The sequence below is a fragment of the Cervus canadensis genome, chromosome 1 (assembly GCF_019320065.1).
Source record: "Cervus canadensis isolate Bull #8, Minnesota chromosome 1, ASM1932006v1, whole genome shotgun sequence".
NCBI classification, from domain to species: Eukaryota; Metazoa; Chordata; class Mammalia; order Artiodactyla; family Cervidae; genus Cervus; species Cervus canadensis.
Window position 1 is genome coordinate 6171529 of NC_057386.1, and position 17138 is coordinate 6188666.

Here is a 17138-nt window from a genome sequence, read left to right on the forward strand (position 1 = left end):
TTTATTTCTAATGTCAACCTGTTCTGGTCAGAGAAGAAACTTTGTATGATGTCTGTCTTTTAAAATCTATTAAGACCTAGTTTGTGGCCTCATATTTGGTTATCCTGGAAAATGTCCCATGTGCACTTGAGAAGAATATGTGTGTTGGGTTGAAGTGTTTTGCTTATGTCTGTGAGATCTAGTTAATTTACTGTGTTGTTAAGCTCTCTATTTCCTTACTTATCTTCTGTCTGGTCGTTCTGTCCATACTGAGAGTGGGATATTGAAGGCTCCAACTATTATTGTAGAACACTATGTCTCCCTTCGATTCCATGTGTTGTTACTTTGTGTATCTTGATGGTCTGTTGTGAGGTGCCGAATGGTACCCACGTTTATGTTGTATGAGACAGATAAACCTGAAGATCTTTAGGTTTGTTGGAGTTTCTGCTACTTACAGGAAGCTACATTTCAAACTGACATAGTGCTCTAGCTCACAATCTTTTCCTATTTTGCCAGGGATGTTTGCTAAAACTTCACCATTCTCGCAGACGGAGGGGATGTTGGTTTGGAAGTCCTCCAACATGTTCTGATCAGGTCTGTATACATCCAGCTAGTCACTGGCTCAACAAAAGTTATCTGAACACTCATGAAAGTCACAGTGTTAGTCTCTCAGTCATGTCCAACTCTTTGCAACCCCACAGACTGTAATCCAGCAGGCTCCTCTGTCTTTGGAATTCTCCAGGAAAGAATATTGGAGTGGGTCACCATTCCCTTCTCCAGGGAATCTCCCCGACCCAGGGAATGAACCTGGGTCTCCTGCATGGCAGGCAGATTCTTTACCGTCTGAGCCACCAGGGAAGCCCTTGGCTACTCATTGATACTACTAAATGCAGCAGTGAAAATATAGCAACGAACACAGTAGTGAAAAAGATGCATCATACCTGTTCTCAGAGAGCTTGCAGTCTAGTAGGAGTGATATTAAATTATGAAACGATCAGAGGAATAGCCAGATGGCCTCATGCAGCTGTGAAGCCTGGTCATGGCACACGGTAGTTGGAACCCTTCATATACAACACGGTGTTGAGTGTGTTCCCTGAAGCTGGGCGACGTGGAGTCCTGGCAACGAGACTTGAAAGGTGGACGTGAAGGAGGCTATATCAGTCCTCAAGTGCCCAGTCGCTCAGTCGTGTCTGACTCTGCAACCCCATGGACTGTACCTGCCAGGCTCCTCTGTCCATGGGACTTCCCAGGCAAGAATACTGGAAAGGGTGCCATTTTCTCCTCTAAAAGATCGTCTCAACCCAGGGATGGAACCCGAGTCTCCTGCATCTCCCGCATTGGTAGGCAGATTCTTTGCCACTGAGGCACCTGGGAAGCCCCAAAGGGTATCGAGAGACCCCATAATGTGAACAGGGACTCAGTCGTGGACTGTGCAGAGTAAGCACTCCGAAACATTTGTTGACATGAACTGAATCCAGTTCAGTCATATTCCAAGTCTGATCTAAAATAACCCTTAGAGACATTCCGTTTCTAATCACAGAGTGACCCCTGCAGGGTGGTTTAAGACACAGAAGGACATGGTAGAAGATAGAATCAAAGCTCCAAGAGATTATCTGCAAGACTCTTTCTCCCCAGGTGGGCTTCCCTGGTGGCTCAGACGGTGAAGAATCTGTCTGCTATGCACGAGACCTGGGTTCGACCCCTGGGTCGGGAAGCTCCCCAGGAGAAGGAAATGGCTACCCACCCCAGTATTCTTACCTGGAGAATCCCATTGACAGAGGAACCTGGCGGACTACAGTCCATGGATCACAAAAAGTTGGACACGACTGAGCGACTTTCACTTCTCCTCAAGTGGCGTGAATTTAAAATATTTATTTAGTCTGAGTTTTCACCAATTAGAAATCTTCTGTAGGAGGCAAATCTCTGAGTGTCAGTCAAAAAAAGTGATGCTAGCTGCTGAAACAGCCACAAAAGTGAAATTCGCTCAGTCGTGTCCGGCTTTCTGCGACCCCATGGACTATACAGTATCCTCATCCATCAGAGGGCAGACAGAGTGAAAACCATAATCACAGAAAACTAAACAAACTGATCACATGGACCACAGCCTTGTCTAACTCAATGAAACTATGAGCCATGCTATGTAGGTCCACCATAGATGGATGGGTCATGGTGGAGAGTTCTGACAAAACGTGGTCCACTGGGGAAGGGAATGGCAAACCAACTCAGTATTCTTGCTTTGAGAACCCCATGAACAGTATGAAAAGGCAAAAAGATAGGACACTGAAAGATGAACTCCCCAGGCCAGTAGGTGCCCAATGAGGTGGTTGGATGGCATCACCAACTCCATGGACGTGAGTCTGAGCAAGCTCCAGGAGTTGGTGGTGGACAAGGAAGCCTGGCGTGCTGCAGTCCATGGGGTCGCAGAGAGTTGGACACGACTGAGTTACTGAACTGAACTGGACTATACAGTCCATGGAATTCTCCAGGCCAGAATACTGGAGTGGGTAGCTGTTCCCTTCTCCAGGGCATCTTCCCAACCCAGGAATCGAACCCAGGTCTCTCACATTGCAGGAGGATTCTTTTACCAGCTGAACCACCAGGGAAGCCCAAGAATACTGGAGTGGATAGCCTATCCCTTCTCCAGCGGATCTTCCGGACCCAGGAATAGAACTGGGGTCTCCTGCATTGCCAGCAGATCCTTTTCCAGCTGAGCTACCAACCACAACCACAACAGTAAAACTGTGCGGCGTGGCCAGGGGGGGCAGATCAAGATGGTATCTGCCGTAGCCACACGCTGTCCCCCCTCCCTGCCCCCACCCCGTGACTCTCTAAGGGGTGATTTTCCCAGTGTAGACTGCCCATCGGGGTGGCGACCCCCCGGGAGCCCTCAATATCATTTCCTGACAGTGGGTCTCAGCCGAGACCATCCGAGAAGGTCTAACAGGGTGAAGGAAGGGGCTGGCTCTCCACATCTTCCCCCAGGAGTCTCGTTAATCTACACACATTTGCCCAACTTCCTTCCAGGAAGCTTTGCATACCAAAGGACATTGGGAAAGGCAATTTCTGCAAGACAGATATGTTTCTAATTTCCTTTATGGCTTTCCTCCAGGGACCCCGCGAGTACATTCCTCATAATTGCATCAGGAAGAGTGGCAACCTGGTGACTTGGCTGAACAAATATCTGCTCGAGGGTGATATGTCCAGAAATGCCTCAACCTACATTTGACTGGACTTCATATTTTAAGTTGTATTAATAAAAAATTAGGCAACATATTACATAATCGAAAACTCAAAGTTTACAGGAGAATATGCAGTGAAAATCAGGGTCCTTATTCTTCCTGTCTCTAGTCATCCAGAAGTAACATTAGTATTTCTTACATTTCTTCCCTTTTGATTATATAACACACATCCGAAGTGGTTAAGAATCCACCTGCAGTGAATCAGTGGGACTTATGATGTAACAACATATCAATATTTGACGATATTGGTACTTGATATCCTGTTAAGGAAAGTTTGCTCCAAATTTTAAGCTGGAAAGTCACTGGAATAACTGTTAAGAATCACAACTACATGATATTTTAGATTTCTGGTACGTATGTGAAGAATTGTGTACAAATTGAAATGTCTGTGTAGTGATCCTCAAAACAACCAATAAAATCTCGGTTATAAAAGAAAAAAAAAGAATCCACCCGCAGTGCAGAGACACAGGTTTGATCCCTGGGTCGGGAAGATCCCCTGGAGAAGGAAATGCAACCCACTCCAGTGGGAAATCCCATGGACAGTGGAGCCTGGTGGGCTGTAGTTCATGAGGTCACAAAAGAGTCGGATACAACTGAGCAACTAAACAACAATATGTATATAGATGATACAGACAATGATGTATGACATACATATACATATACGTATGTATGACATGATTATATGTGTCTGACCTTCAATTCAGTTTTCTTATCTGTAAAATGGGGAAATAGCCCTAGAAATCTTTGTTTGTGGTGAAGATAAAATGAAATAGCAGGGTACCTAAATGACATAACACAGTAATAATCAATGCAGCTGATATAAAACCCTACCCCTGCCCATAGAGAGTTAGTCCCCTGTTACCTTTCTCTCCCCAGTCCTCCAAGACAAACCGTCATCCCCTAAACCGGCCTCTGCTCATCCTTCTTACTTTGAAGCAAGTGATGCCGAAGATGCTGAAGAATCAGAGCCTTGACCTGAAAGGAGGACTCTGTTGACACTGAGTCATCACCTCCTGGTGGAACTGGAAGAGTCTGGGGGGAATCCTTTATCCACAAGGGAGCCAACCACTGCTCTTGCCTCCGCCCGCCCCCCCCCCCCCGGCCCCATGACACAGAGAAAACAAAATTAAAGAAAAAAAAATACTTTGCTGTGGGAAAATAGTTTTGAAATGCTAATTGATGCAGTCTTGTAGTTCCTGGTAGTTCCTTCTAATCCATTAGATCCACTGGGTTTACTGCCCTTAGGAAAGCCAGGGCAACGCAAAAAAGGAAGAGGGTAAAGGTTACTTGCCTTTGTGGTTCCAAAACAGTCAAGGCTCTGTTGAAAGAGGAAGAAATGTGCCCAGACCATAGATCTGAGGGAAGAGAGAGGAGGGAGGGAAAGCTTTCCAGCCTCAGACCAGAAAAGGGAGGCCTGGATGGGGGTGGGAGCAGGAGGATTTGGCAGGGGCGAGGGCGGGAGCCCGATTTGGGGCTGTCCAGAGAACCAGCAGCTCTGCAGTTCAAACTGAGGCAGCCATGGACCCACCGAGGCAGGGAGGTATGAGCTCTTGAAACGTGCTCGTTCTAAACTGAATTGGGCTGTGAGTCTAAGAAGACGTGATGCAAATAAGAGGACGTATTTAGAATATCTCATTAATAACACAATGATTACATTTTGAAATGATAATATTTGGGGTATATTGTGTTTAAACATATTACTAAAATCAATTTCACCGGCTTCTTGCTTCTTTTCCTTCCATCTTTCCTTCTAGAGGAACGGGTGAGCTGAGGATTACTCACACAGTGGAACGTTTTGCAGAAGTGAAAGCAAATTGGCTTCTTTGTTTTAGAGAAGAGGAGCCACAGGCCAGAGAGGTTAACCTGAAGTGACAAATGCCACTCGGATAGGCAACGGAAAATCTGAATCTTGCATCCAGGACTCCTGGGATCTTAGTGCTTAGAAAACAAAACCCTATATTATTTTAAAACAATTTCAAGTTTACAGAAAAATTCTGAAAACAGTACATAGTATTCCTATACATCCTTTATCCAGATTCACCCTTAAAAAAAACCATTTTGCCACATTCATTTTGTTCTTCCGTGTACACATAACTTTCTCCTGAATAATCTGTGTGTAGGTTGCTTACATGATCTCTCTTGGACTAAGCCTGTTACAGCCAGACGCCCTTCTTGTGTCTTGGGATCCCAGTGGTGTCCGATAAAGTCCTTCCCCAGTCGTGTCTTGCCTTCGTTTTACAGTTCAGATTCCCCTTCAAAATACAGCACTGTGTTTGGCACGGGCTACCTGCATGGTAAATATTTGCAGTATTAAATGTGAGTGAAAGTGTTCAGTTGTGTCTGATTTTTTTGAGACTCTATGGACCGTAGACCACCAGGCTCCTCTGTCCATGGATTTCTCCAGGCAAGAATACTGGAGTGGGTTGCCATTCCCATCTCCAGAGGATCTTCCTGACCCAGGGATTAGAACCTGGGTCCCCTGCATTGCAGGCAGATTCTTTACCGTTTGAGCCACCAGGGAAGGGGAAGGGAAGCAGTTTTAAATCATGTCAGGTTAATCATCTATTCAGGCTTCCCAGGTGGCGCCAGTGGTAAAGGCCCCGCCTGCCAATGCAGGAAACAAGAGAGACCAATCCCTGTTCTTGCCCGGAGGATCCCATGGACAGAGGAGCCTGGCGGGCTGCAGTCCAGAGTCACAAGCAATCAGACATGACTGGAGGCACTTTAGCACACGCAGCACACAATCATATATTCACAACTGGTCTAAGGGGTTGAAAGGTATTTCTAAATTAGCCAGAGTCCTTTAGAAAGATGACCCAGGGCTGACTCACTCAGGGTTAAGAAAATGACTTTAAAACTGTTTCCCTACCCCACCCCCGCCCCCAAACCGCGTCTGTTTTTAAATGTCTCTCCCCAGCAGATTGGTTGCATAAACCCTCAGCACCGGAGCAAGGAAGGAGGACTGGACAGCTGTGTGTCTCCACCTTGTGGCCGTATTTGGAGTCACACATTCTGCACACCAAGCCCATTTTCATCGCTCCAGCCAGTCTGTCAAGGCAGAAGAAATTCTGTATTTTCCGGATCAGTGCAGCTGAGAAGGGGAAGGGCTTGAAGGAGGAGACAGGACAGGACAACTCCCACTCAGCTTCACAATGCCTCCTTTGCCACTCCCATCCCTCCGATGTCACTGTGCTGAAAGGAAAGTCGACTCCTCCTCAACTTTGGCTTCTCCTGTTTGGTACCCAACCGCCTTTTCCTAGTCCCTGGATCGTCCCCAGCCTGACTTCAGCAGGTCAAAGGGAAGGGCAGTCACAGCTCCTGTGGCTGATACAATGGATCTGGGGTCAGATGGAGCAGGTCTTAGGTCTCACCTCTGCCCAGACCCACTCCAGGATCTGGGGCTGTCACCCAGGGTCACTGAGACTGTTTTCTCATCCAACGACGGCCCAGTGGCCCTTCAGTGCTTTCACCCTCACCAGGCTCAGACGCAAGCTCTTCTTTCTTTTTTTTTTTAAATAATAATAATAATTGTTTATTTATGGCTATGTCGAGTCTTCACTGTAGCTTGCGGGATTTTAGTCCCCAGACCAGAGATCCATCCTGTGTCTCCAGTATCGGAAGGTGGAGTCTTAGCCACTGGACAGCCAGGGAAGTCCCAGCAAGCTCTTCTTAAAGGTTCATTCCACCCTGCCTGTCTGCCATCCACTTTGTTTAGTTGCCTCTGAGACTCCCTCCAGGTGGCCTTGACCTGGATTCTCAATGTCTGAAAATTGTTGTTGTTCAGTTGCCCAGTCGTGTCCAATTCTTTGCAACCCCATGGACCGCAGCACGCCAGGCCGCCCTGTCCCTCACCATCTCCCGGAGTTTGCCCGGGTTCATTTCCATTGCATGGGGGATGCCATCCAGCCATCTCACCCTCTGATGCCCTCTTATCCTTCCACCCTCAATCTTTTCCAGCATCAGGGACTTTTCCAATGAGTCATCTGTTCACATCAGATGCCCAAAATACTGGAGCTTCAGCTTCAGCATCAGTCCTTCCAGTGAGTATTCAGGGTTGATCTCCCTTAAGATTGACTGGCTTGATCTCCTTGCTGTCCAAGGGACTTCCAGGAGTATTCTCAGCGCCACAGCTGGAAGACAATTCTTTGTCGTTCTGCCTTCTTTCCGGTCTAGCTCTCACAAGAGTACGTGACCACGGGGAAGACCACAGCCTTGCCTAAGTTACTTGTCTGAAAGTTACTGGCTGCCATTCCTTTGCTATAACGCTCTTCCCAGAGCCTTTGAATTTGACCCTCAGGACTCTTGCCCTCTCTTTACAGGCTGCGAATCCAGGCCACATGGGGCAAATGAGTCACGACACACCCTGAAGCCTAAGCCGGGGGCAAACCCTGGGTTCCTGCGTGTCTGGAGGAAAAGTGTAAAAAGCAAATGACAGTGCTCCCGGGGTTGTTGAGGGCCGCCACGTGGACCCACCGCATAGAGGCCTGAACCAAAGAGCGTTCTCCCCGTAAGAGCCTTACCTTCCTCCCTCTCCCTGTCCTCCCTTCCTTTCCTTCTGTCTTCCTTTCTCTCTCTCTTTCTTCCTCCTTCCCTCCCTCCCTCCCCTTCCTTTCTCTTTATCAGTAATTGTTAAGCAAATCTGCAAGGCACCAAGACCTTTATTTTAATAGTTACAGGTGGGAGCATAGCTAGTCGCCCTTGAAAAGTAAAACCCAACAGCCCAGGTTGGTTGACTTCTATGATGAAACAGCCCAGTCAGCCTCAGCTGCCTTATGCAAGCTGTAATAACAAGTTGTGTATTTACAAGTAATACATTAAAACAAGCTGTAAGCATGCTGGCTGCACCAGCCGGACACGTAACTGTTCACTTACTAGTGACATGAAGTGAAGTGAACTGTTTAATGAACAATGTTGGCGTCGGTTTGTTAGTGCGTTGGTTCAGTTCAGTTCAGTCGCTCAGTCGTGTCCAACTCTGTGACCCCATGGACCGTAGCACGCCAGGCCTCCCTGTCCATCACCAACTCCCAGAGTTTACTCAAACTCATGTCCATCGAATCAGTGATGCCATCCAGCCATCTCACCCTCTGTCGTCCCCTTCTCCTCCCACCTTCAACCTTTCCCAGCTTCAGGCTCTTTTCCAATGAGTCAGTTCTTCACCTCAGGTAGCCAAAATATTGGAGTTTCAGCTTCAGCATCAGTCCTTCCAGTGAACACCCAGGACTGATCTCCTTTAGGATGGACTGGTTGGATCTCCTTGCAGTCCAAGGGACTCTTAAGAGTCTTCTCCAACACCACAGTTCAAAAGCGTCAATTCTTCGGGGCTCAGCTTCCTTTATAGTCCAACTCTCACATCCATACATGACCACTGGAAAAACCATAGCCTCGACTAGACGAACCTTTTTCAGCAACGCAACGTCTCTGCTTTTTAATATGCTGTCTAGGTTGGTCATAGCTTTCTTTCAAGAAGCAAGCATTTTTAAATTTCAAGGCTTTAGTCACCATCTGTAGTGATGTTTGGAGCCCCCCAAAATAAAATCCCTCACTGTTTCCATTGTTTCCCCATCTATTTGTCATTGTTAGTGTGTGCAGGTGGCTAAATCTGGAAGCAAGTGAAAAGGAGATATGACGGTTATAAAGGAGCGGGGAGCTTGGGTTGACGAGGGTCTCCAAGCATCTAACACTCAATAAACTGAACTCAAGGTGAAAGTCACCATCAGGACTCATAGACGCAGAGAACAAACAAGTGGTTACCAGTGGGGAGAGCGGAGGGGGGAGGGCAAGAAAGGGACAGGGGATTAAGAGATACAAACGTCTACGTATAAAATAAATAAGCTACAAAGACACATTATACAGCACAGAGAGCAGAGCCCCCACTTTATAATAACTATGAATGGAGTATAACCTTTAAACCTCATGAGGCACGGGTCTCGCTGGTGGCTCAGCGGTGAAGAACCTGCCTGCCAATGCAGGAGACACGGGCTCGATCCCCGATCCGGGAAATCCTGGATTCTGCTGCATGAGCGGCCGCCGCCACAAGAAGCCCGCACACCGCGAGGGGAGAGTTGTCCCCGCTCGCCGCAACCGGAGAAAAAAGCCCGCACCGCAACGATGACCCAGCACAGCCAAAGATAAATAAATGAATTTTGAAAAAAAACTTGGGAATCACTATATGGCACACCCACAACATATAATATTGTACATCAACTCTTCTCCCTAAAGAGGAAGTCACTTGCGGATAGTCAGTTTGACTAAGCAGCTCTTCACTTCCGCAGAAGCAGAACCATCCTCACAGAGTGGGGTGGGTCAGACACGGGCCACACGCCCCAGATCATCAAACTCGGGGGCTGTCAGCTGACCCAAGGGATGTGGGGTCAGGACAAAGGGCTGCCTAAAGTTCTCTACAGATGTCAGGGAAAGAGCTCTCCGGCTTTCTGTTCTTGTCACAGATGAAGTTGAAACAGTATCATCCTCACCAAGACCAGAGTTGGCCACTCAGCATCTCAGGAGCAATTTAGTGGATATGTGTGGGGGGGGTGTGAGAGAGAGACAGAAGGAGAGACAGACAGAGACAGACAGACAGACACACACAGAGGTTCAAGACGGGAGAGATCAAAAATCCAAACATCCGTCCTTGGCCATCGCAGACCACGTTTGTGTACCCACATATAAAATATATCTGTGACTAGCTGTTGGGAAAAAATCCCATCAATGGAACTTTTTTTAAGTCTTTACTGAATGTGTTACAATACTGCCTCTGTTTTATACTTTGGTTTTTTGGCCTTGAGGTACATGGGGTCTTAGCTCCCCGACCAGAGATCCAACCTGCACAGCCTGCATTGGAAGGCCAAGCCTTAATTACTGGACTGTCAGGGAAGTCCCTGGGAACTGTTTATTTCAATAGATATTGACAGGTAGACCTTCAAAAGGCCTTGCCCTCTGACTTTCCCATTAAGAATACCCAGCAGAGCCCATTTCCCTTCACTCTTGCCCATCTTAGATATTTTCAAACGTCTATTTTAATTTTACTGTGATTGGAGATAATACTATCAATTTGCATTCCCTTCCTTAGGAGTGACGTCAAACCCATTTTCCCGTGTAGGGACCGCTTTAATTTCTTTCCCTGTGGTCTTTGCACCCTGCTCCAGGGCGGCAGACCCGTGCATGCAGAGAGCAGAGCCCAAGTTCACATACCCAAGGAAACAGTCCAGTCTCCTTCGGGAGCTCTGGACAGAACCTGGCCAGGAAAGAGTGCTGATCGCAGGACTTCCTGCCTTTCTGGAGCTCTGGCTTAGGGACCAACGTCTGCCCCCACCCTTGTCACTGAAGCATCTTTGTTCCTGGGTACAGAGCTCCAGGGGGTCGACCTCAGAAGGAACCACTCTCTACCCACAGAAGTTTGAGGTACTAAGTCCTCCAATTCCAAATTCTTGCCTGGCAGAGGCAACACAGCCTGGTCAGTGATTAGAGAGGCCCAGACCAGGTGTCAGGAAATGGGCCTCCGCTCCCAGCTTGGCATCATGTGGGAAGTCGGGGTTGGCTAGGGTGGGATAGATCATGAGTCATCCATTTCACAGATGTTAAAACTGAGGCCCAAAGAGGTAAAAGGATGCACCCAAGCCTGCACTGCTTGCCTGGAGCCTGGATTCTGGACCAGGCTCTAAAGATACCTGAGTCTATTCTTTTTTTTTTTCTTTAATTGAAATACGGTTGATTTACAATGTTGTGTTAGTTTCTGGCGTACAGTATACTGAATTCCTTCATGTATGAAGTGGGGCGGAGACTGGCCTTGCCCAACAGCCAGAGTTACTGAGAAAAATGGGGCAGCGGACGTTGTAAAATGGGGTTTGCACTGTTTGCACACGCAGTGCGTGTGTGTGCCTGTGTGTGTGTGTGACAGAACGCTATCTCTGACCTGTGACGTAAGTTCCCTTCCCACCCCTGATCAGTGGGGTGGGTGCTCTCTGACCTACCTCCTTGAACTTTTCTCCTTGCTGCTGAATTTTAGGCTCAGCACAGCAATTTAGGTCCATCTAGTCAAAGGTCTGTCTGGTCAAGGCTATGGTTTTTCCAGTGGTCGTGTATGGATGTGAGAGTTGGACTATAAAGAAATCTGAACACAGAAGAATTGATGCTTTTTGAACTGTGGTGTTGAAGACCCTTGAGAGTCCCTTGGACTGCAAGGAGATCCATCTAGTCAATCCTAAAGGAAATCAATCCTGAATGTTCGTTGGAAGGACTGATGCTGAAGCTAAAGCTCCAATACTTTGGCCAGCTGATTCAAAGAACTGACTCACTGGAAAAGACCCTGATGCTTGGAAAGATTGGGAGGTGGGAGGAGAAAGGGATGGCAGAGCATGAGATGGTTGGATGGCATCACCGACTCAATGGACATGAGTTTGAGGAAACTCCGGAGATTGGTAATGGACAGGGAAGCCTGGCGTGCTGCAGTCCATGGAGTCGCAAAGAGTCAGAAACGACTGAGCAACTGAACTGAACTGACAGCAGTTTAACCGGGAAGTGTGGGAGTGATGCTGAGATGAGATCGAGGAGAATGCATGTGAGCAGCTTGAGGATCCAGACCCCAGCAGACAGAAGGACGCACCAGTCCGCTTGGGATCGCTCCACCTCATGAAGTGGGCCACGGGGACCCTGAGGTTTCGTCTGGTTGGACCAATCTCCCCACGTGCGTCTGAAGAGGATGGATGTAGGAGACAGTGAGGAGGCCTCCTCGTGTTACATCCCTTGGGTGAATTTACCCAGGCCTGGTCCTCATCCTTGCAAATCTAGAACCCAGACTCCAGCCAGACAAGCAGAGATGCTCAGACTCCACCATGACTCAGCTCAAAGGATTCATTTTGGGGATAGTCCCTTCTGGAACCTGAATGTCTTGACCCCACGTCTCCAGGCAGGCTTCAGGGCCCCTCTCCAGTTTTCTGGTCTCAGTTACCTGGGGGGTTGCCTAAATCATGAAATAGGCAGAAGGTAGTTCATAAGCCTGGGTTAGAACTGGTGTCATTCCGCTGGGGCATCTCCTCCTGCAGCCAGGGTGGCCTCAAGCGGCCCTCATCGTCTCTATCTTTCTTTGTATTCCAAATATTCTGCAGTTGGCATCACGTTCTTTGTTCAAATAGAGTTTCTCAACCTTGGGTCTGTTATTTCCTTTGAGTGACTCATTTTTTATCTGTCTCCCAGGGTTAGCCTTTCTTAGCTAGATTTTTATTATTTTTCTTTTGTTTTTCCCTACTTACAAAAGTAATAATATCATGAATTCTTTCTTATTCTTCACCTTCTTCTTCTTCATATTCTCCCGTCTCTTCCCCTCCCCCCTTTTTTTTCTTCCTTTTTTTTTTTTTTTTGGCCACACCATGCAGCATGCGGGATCTTAGTTCCCTGACCAGGGATCGAACCCTCGCTCCTTGCACTGGAAGTGTGGATTCTTAACCACTTTGGTTTTCATGACAACCAAAAGCATCTTGGACATTGACAAATGTCCCCTCATTGTCTCTGGTTGAAAACTTCTGGTTTAAAGGGTTTGCTTGATTTATTAAAGTTTGAAGTTGAGACTTCCCTGGGAGTCCAATGGTTAAGACTCCGTGCTTCCACTGCAGGGGGCCTGGGTTCGATCCCTGGTCAGGGAACTAAGAGCCCCACAAGCCGTGCGGTTTGTTTGGAAAAAAAGTGAAGTCAGATCATGACGTTGGTCCTTTGAGCCTGGCAAACATTCCATGTGTCTTTCTATACTCCTCCTCCCTGCCGTCCAACACTGAGTCTTATTTTAAATGAATTCCTCCCCACCGGGGCAGGCCCCCTCTCTCGTACTGACACCCCCTATATTGTCTGTCGTTTCCTCATTTATTGACTATTTACTAGATACCAGGGGGTGTCCACACTGGGGATGGAGAAACAGACGAGATAAGCACGGTTCCTGCTTCACGGCTTCCCTCTTCCTCATTCTGCTCATCAGCGCGGAGAACAAGCACGTGTGGGTGCTGCCGTCAGGAGGGAGGGCTCAGGCTTTCTCGGGGTTTACAATGAAAAAGCTGTTAGTATCTGCTAACAGCTGCGTCTGTATCTCCACTGCACACAGGACATTAGGAGGAGAGCGGCAGTGAAACCAGAGGCAGAAGGTCATAGCCGAGCAAGGAGCGCAGTCAACACACCCTGACCCGGCTGCGACGCCCTCTCCTTTAAAAATATTTATTTAGTTTTGACACTGTCAAGTCTTGCTTGCCACACGTGGGATCCTCGCTTCAGCGCTTGAGCTTCTCTCTAGTTGTGACTCGTGGACTCAGTAATTGTTACTCACGGACTCAGTAGTCATGGTTTGTGGACTTAGCCACTATGGCGAGTGGGTTTAGTTGCCCCAAGACGTGTGGGATCTTAGCTTCCTGACCAGGGATCAAACGTGTCTCCCCTGCATTGGCAGGCGGATTCTTAACCACTGGACCACTAGGGAAACTGCTCCCATGTTTTTTGGCCCCCATTATTCAGGATTGGATGTGTTTGTCCCTATAAGATCAACTCCCAGACTTTCTCAGGGCACCTTAGGAACCCAGGCTTATCAAATGATGTGCAAATCCAAGGTTTTGTTTTTTTTTTTTTTAAGTCTAAAATCTTTGCTTTTTAATCTGAAAGGGCCCAAAAGGGTTACCCAGGAGAGGAAAGACTAGAAAATCCTTACAGGATCCATCCTGATTTATCCTCAGAAATTCTTGTCTTCTGAGTACGATGTTTGATCATCTTAATTCTCTGACCCAACCCTGCCCCTTTATTCTCATGTCCCCTCTTCCCGCCCTCCTGAAGCCCAGCCCTCTCCATTTCCCCAAGCAGGGCTGGGGGCAGCCTCAGAATACTCCGTTTCCAGCTCTTGCGTGTCTTGATATAAAAACAGCAGCAAATTCCAATCTTATGTGGCTTTTACCCCAGGGCTATTAAAATTTTCCTATTGGCCACCTTAAAAACACTTTAAAAAGTTGAAATTAATTTTAGTAGTATTACTTGATATACTGGAGAAGACTCTTGAGAGTCCCTTGGGCTGCAAGGAGATCCAACCAGTCCATCCTAAAGGAGATCAGTCCTAGGTGTTCATTGGAAGGACTGATGTTGAAGCTGAAACTCCAGTACTTTGGCCACCACATGCAAAGAGTTGACTCACTGGAAAAGACCCTGATGCTGGGAGGGATTGAGGGCAGGAGGAGAAGGGACGACAGAGGATAAGATGGTTGGATGGCATCACCGACTCGATGGACATGGGTTTGGGTGAACTCTGGGAGTTGGTGATGGACAGGGAGGCCCGGCGTGCTGCGATTCATGGGGTTGCAAAGAGTCAGACATGACTGAGCGACTGAACTGAACTGAACTGACTCGATACACTCAAAATATTATCATTTCAGTGATATTGGAGATATTTTAAATTCTTTCTTCCATAGCAAGTCTTCAACACCTAGTGTGTATTTGACACTTGCAGCACACCTCAAGGCAGACCATTCACAACGTCACGAGCTTGGCAGCCAAATGTGTCCTGTGGCCGCCATATTGGTCTGGATGCTGGTTATCCAGCTCCCAAACCTCCAGCCCAGATCTCCTCGGTGTTTGTCTTTCCTCTACTTTTTTCTCCCACCTCCTCCAGCTGTGTCTTAATTTCAAGTATTAAAAGAGGCAGCAGTGGCAGAAAACTCCTCGTAAGGGTTAAGAGCCTGATGCACATCAGACCATGAGCTTTTGCCTTGGTAATGAAATAAACAGAATGCACGCAGAGTTGTATTTAAACTACAGAAAGTGTCAGTTCTCCCGACTCCCCATCATGGCCCCCGTCTGCCTCTGGCCAGCTGCCCTTCCCCTCTAAGATTCTCACTTTTTCTCTTTCTGATCAGGGCAATGTCCTAAATAAAAGTCCTCAAAGCGAAGATTCTAACCATCTTTCTGGTTTGATGACTAGGGTATGATTAGTGTCGGATTTTTTTTTTCTTCCCACATTCCCTTTATCGAGATTAGTTTGGGACTTCCCTGGTGGTCCAGTGGTTAAGAATCGCCTTGTAATGCAAGGGCATGCAGGTTCGATCTCTGGTCCGGGAACTAAGAGCCCACATGTTGTGGAGCAACAGAGATGACTGGCAGAGGAGGAGTGGGGGGGAGGGTAGTGCTCAGCAGCAAGGGGATGGGAGAGGGCTGCCCAGAGGGACCCAGGCTCCAGGTCCCCTCCTTGCTAACTCTCCCAGTGTGAGTGTCGGGGGAACTCAGGAAAGCCCCCAGAGGTGCATCTGCACGCCCCTTCTGGGAGGAAACTTGACTCCCAGCTTCATAGGAGGCAGGGTCCACAGATAAGGACAGAAACAAAGCCAGCCATGAGGATCTAGGAAGTTTGGGGCAGGTGGAACAAAGCCAGGCGGACAAGCCAGCTGTGGAGAACGAAGCTTCAGAGAATAGGTGAGGGAAGTGCTGAAAACTTGCTCTTTTCGCCTCATTTATTAAGAAAACAGGGCTTCCCAGTGGCTCAGATGGTAAAGAAGCTGCCTGCAATGCAGGATACCCGAGTTCCATCCCTGGGTCAGGAAGATCCCCTGGAGACAGGCATGGCTACCTGCTCCAGTATTCTTGCCTAGAGAATCCCACGGACAGAGGAGCCTGGTGGGCTATAGTCCATAGGGTCGCACAGAGTCAGACACGACTGAAGTGACTTAGCACGCACTCATTAGGAAAACACCATTCAGGGAGCATCCGTCATCAAGAAGAAAGCTCCCGGAGTCCTGGCTTGGGCTCCTGTTGCTTCTCTCGCCCCTCACTCGCTTCTCTGCTCTGGGTGAACTTCCTCTGTGGTTGCACAGAAGCTCAGAAGTAAAGGCCCGTGAATAGGAGCTCACAGGAAAGGAGAAGTGCTTTCCTCTAAAAATAGCAATCCGCATTACAGAACCCGCTGAAATCACACACGAGGAACCATCTGAGTCTCCAGCTATTGGAGAACATGAGGGCTTGGTTACCAGGCTCCTCCTAGAAACACATTAGCTGGGAAATACCATCCCAGCTGTAGTGCTGACCTATTTCATTTCTGTCTCTCTCCCTGCCCTGGAGAGTGGGCGTATTAGTCAAGTGTTGCCTGACAACTTTCGTTGGAACCCAAGAGGCAATTCCCAGAAGCATGAGTGTGTGTGTGTGATTTTATGTGTGTGTGTGTGCGTGAGTGGGTGAGTGTGTGTGTGTGGCAGAGATGGGGTTCAGGACAGACAGGGGATGCCTACTCCAGTGGATTTTCTTTGATGACATTGTGTGAGTAACAACCCACCCACAGTTTCTCCATAGAGATCCGGGGCTAAGTGAATATCAGCTGCAAAGAACGGTGGGAAAATCACTATCACCAGTGATTGGCCCCTCAGCCACCTGAGCCAACGAGGCAGCTGGACTCTGGCTTTGCCAGAGCAGAGCTGCTGTCACCTGAAGCTAGCTGGCCGGATCTTTGGAAGGCTGGATCCAGGAGGTATCCACAGAGGAGGGGTCTTGGGAGCTGGAAGACTGTGGGTTCCCAACAGGGTGACTTGGAGAGTCTTCAGTCAGTTCAGTTCAGTCTCTCAGTCGTGTCCCACTCTGCGACCCCATGGACTGCAGCATGCCAGGCCTCCCTGTCCATCACCAACTCTGGCTCAAATTCTGTCCTTTCTGAAAATGTGCAGGCCCATCACTGACCAGAACGCTAAACCAAGTGTAAAGTGGGAGGTTTCTCATTGGCCAAAGGACAAAGAGAGGGGATTACAGTACCCCAGGGAGGTGGCGGAGGGGGGTCCCAGCCCACCTTACTGGGGACGGGGAAGATTCCCTTCTCCTTTCCCCCAAAGTGAGGCATTTTCCGGTGGCCTCTCCGGGCTGAGAACCAGGGCCCACCTATTAGGATAAAGGGTAGGATGGACAGGTCTTCACAGGTGTTCAAAG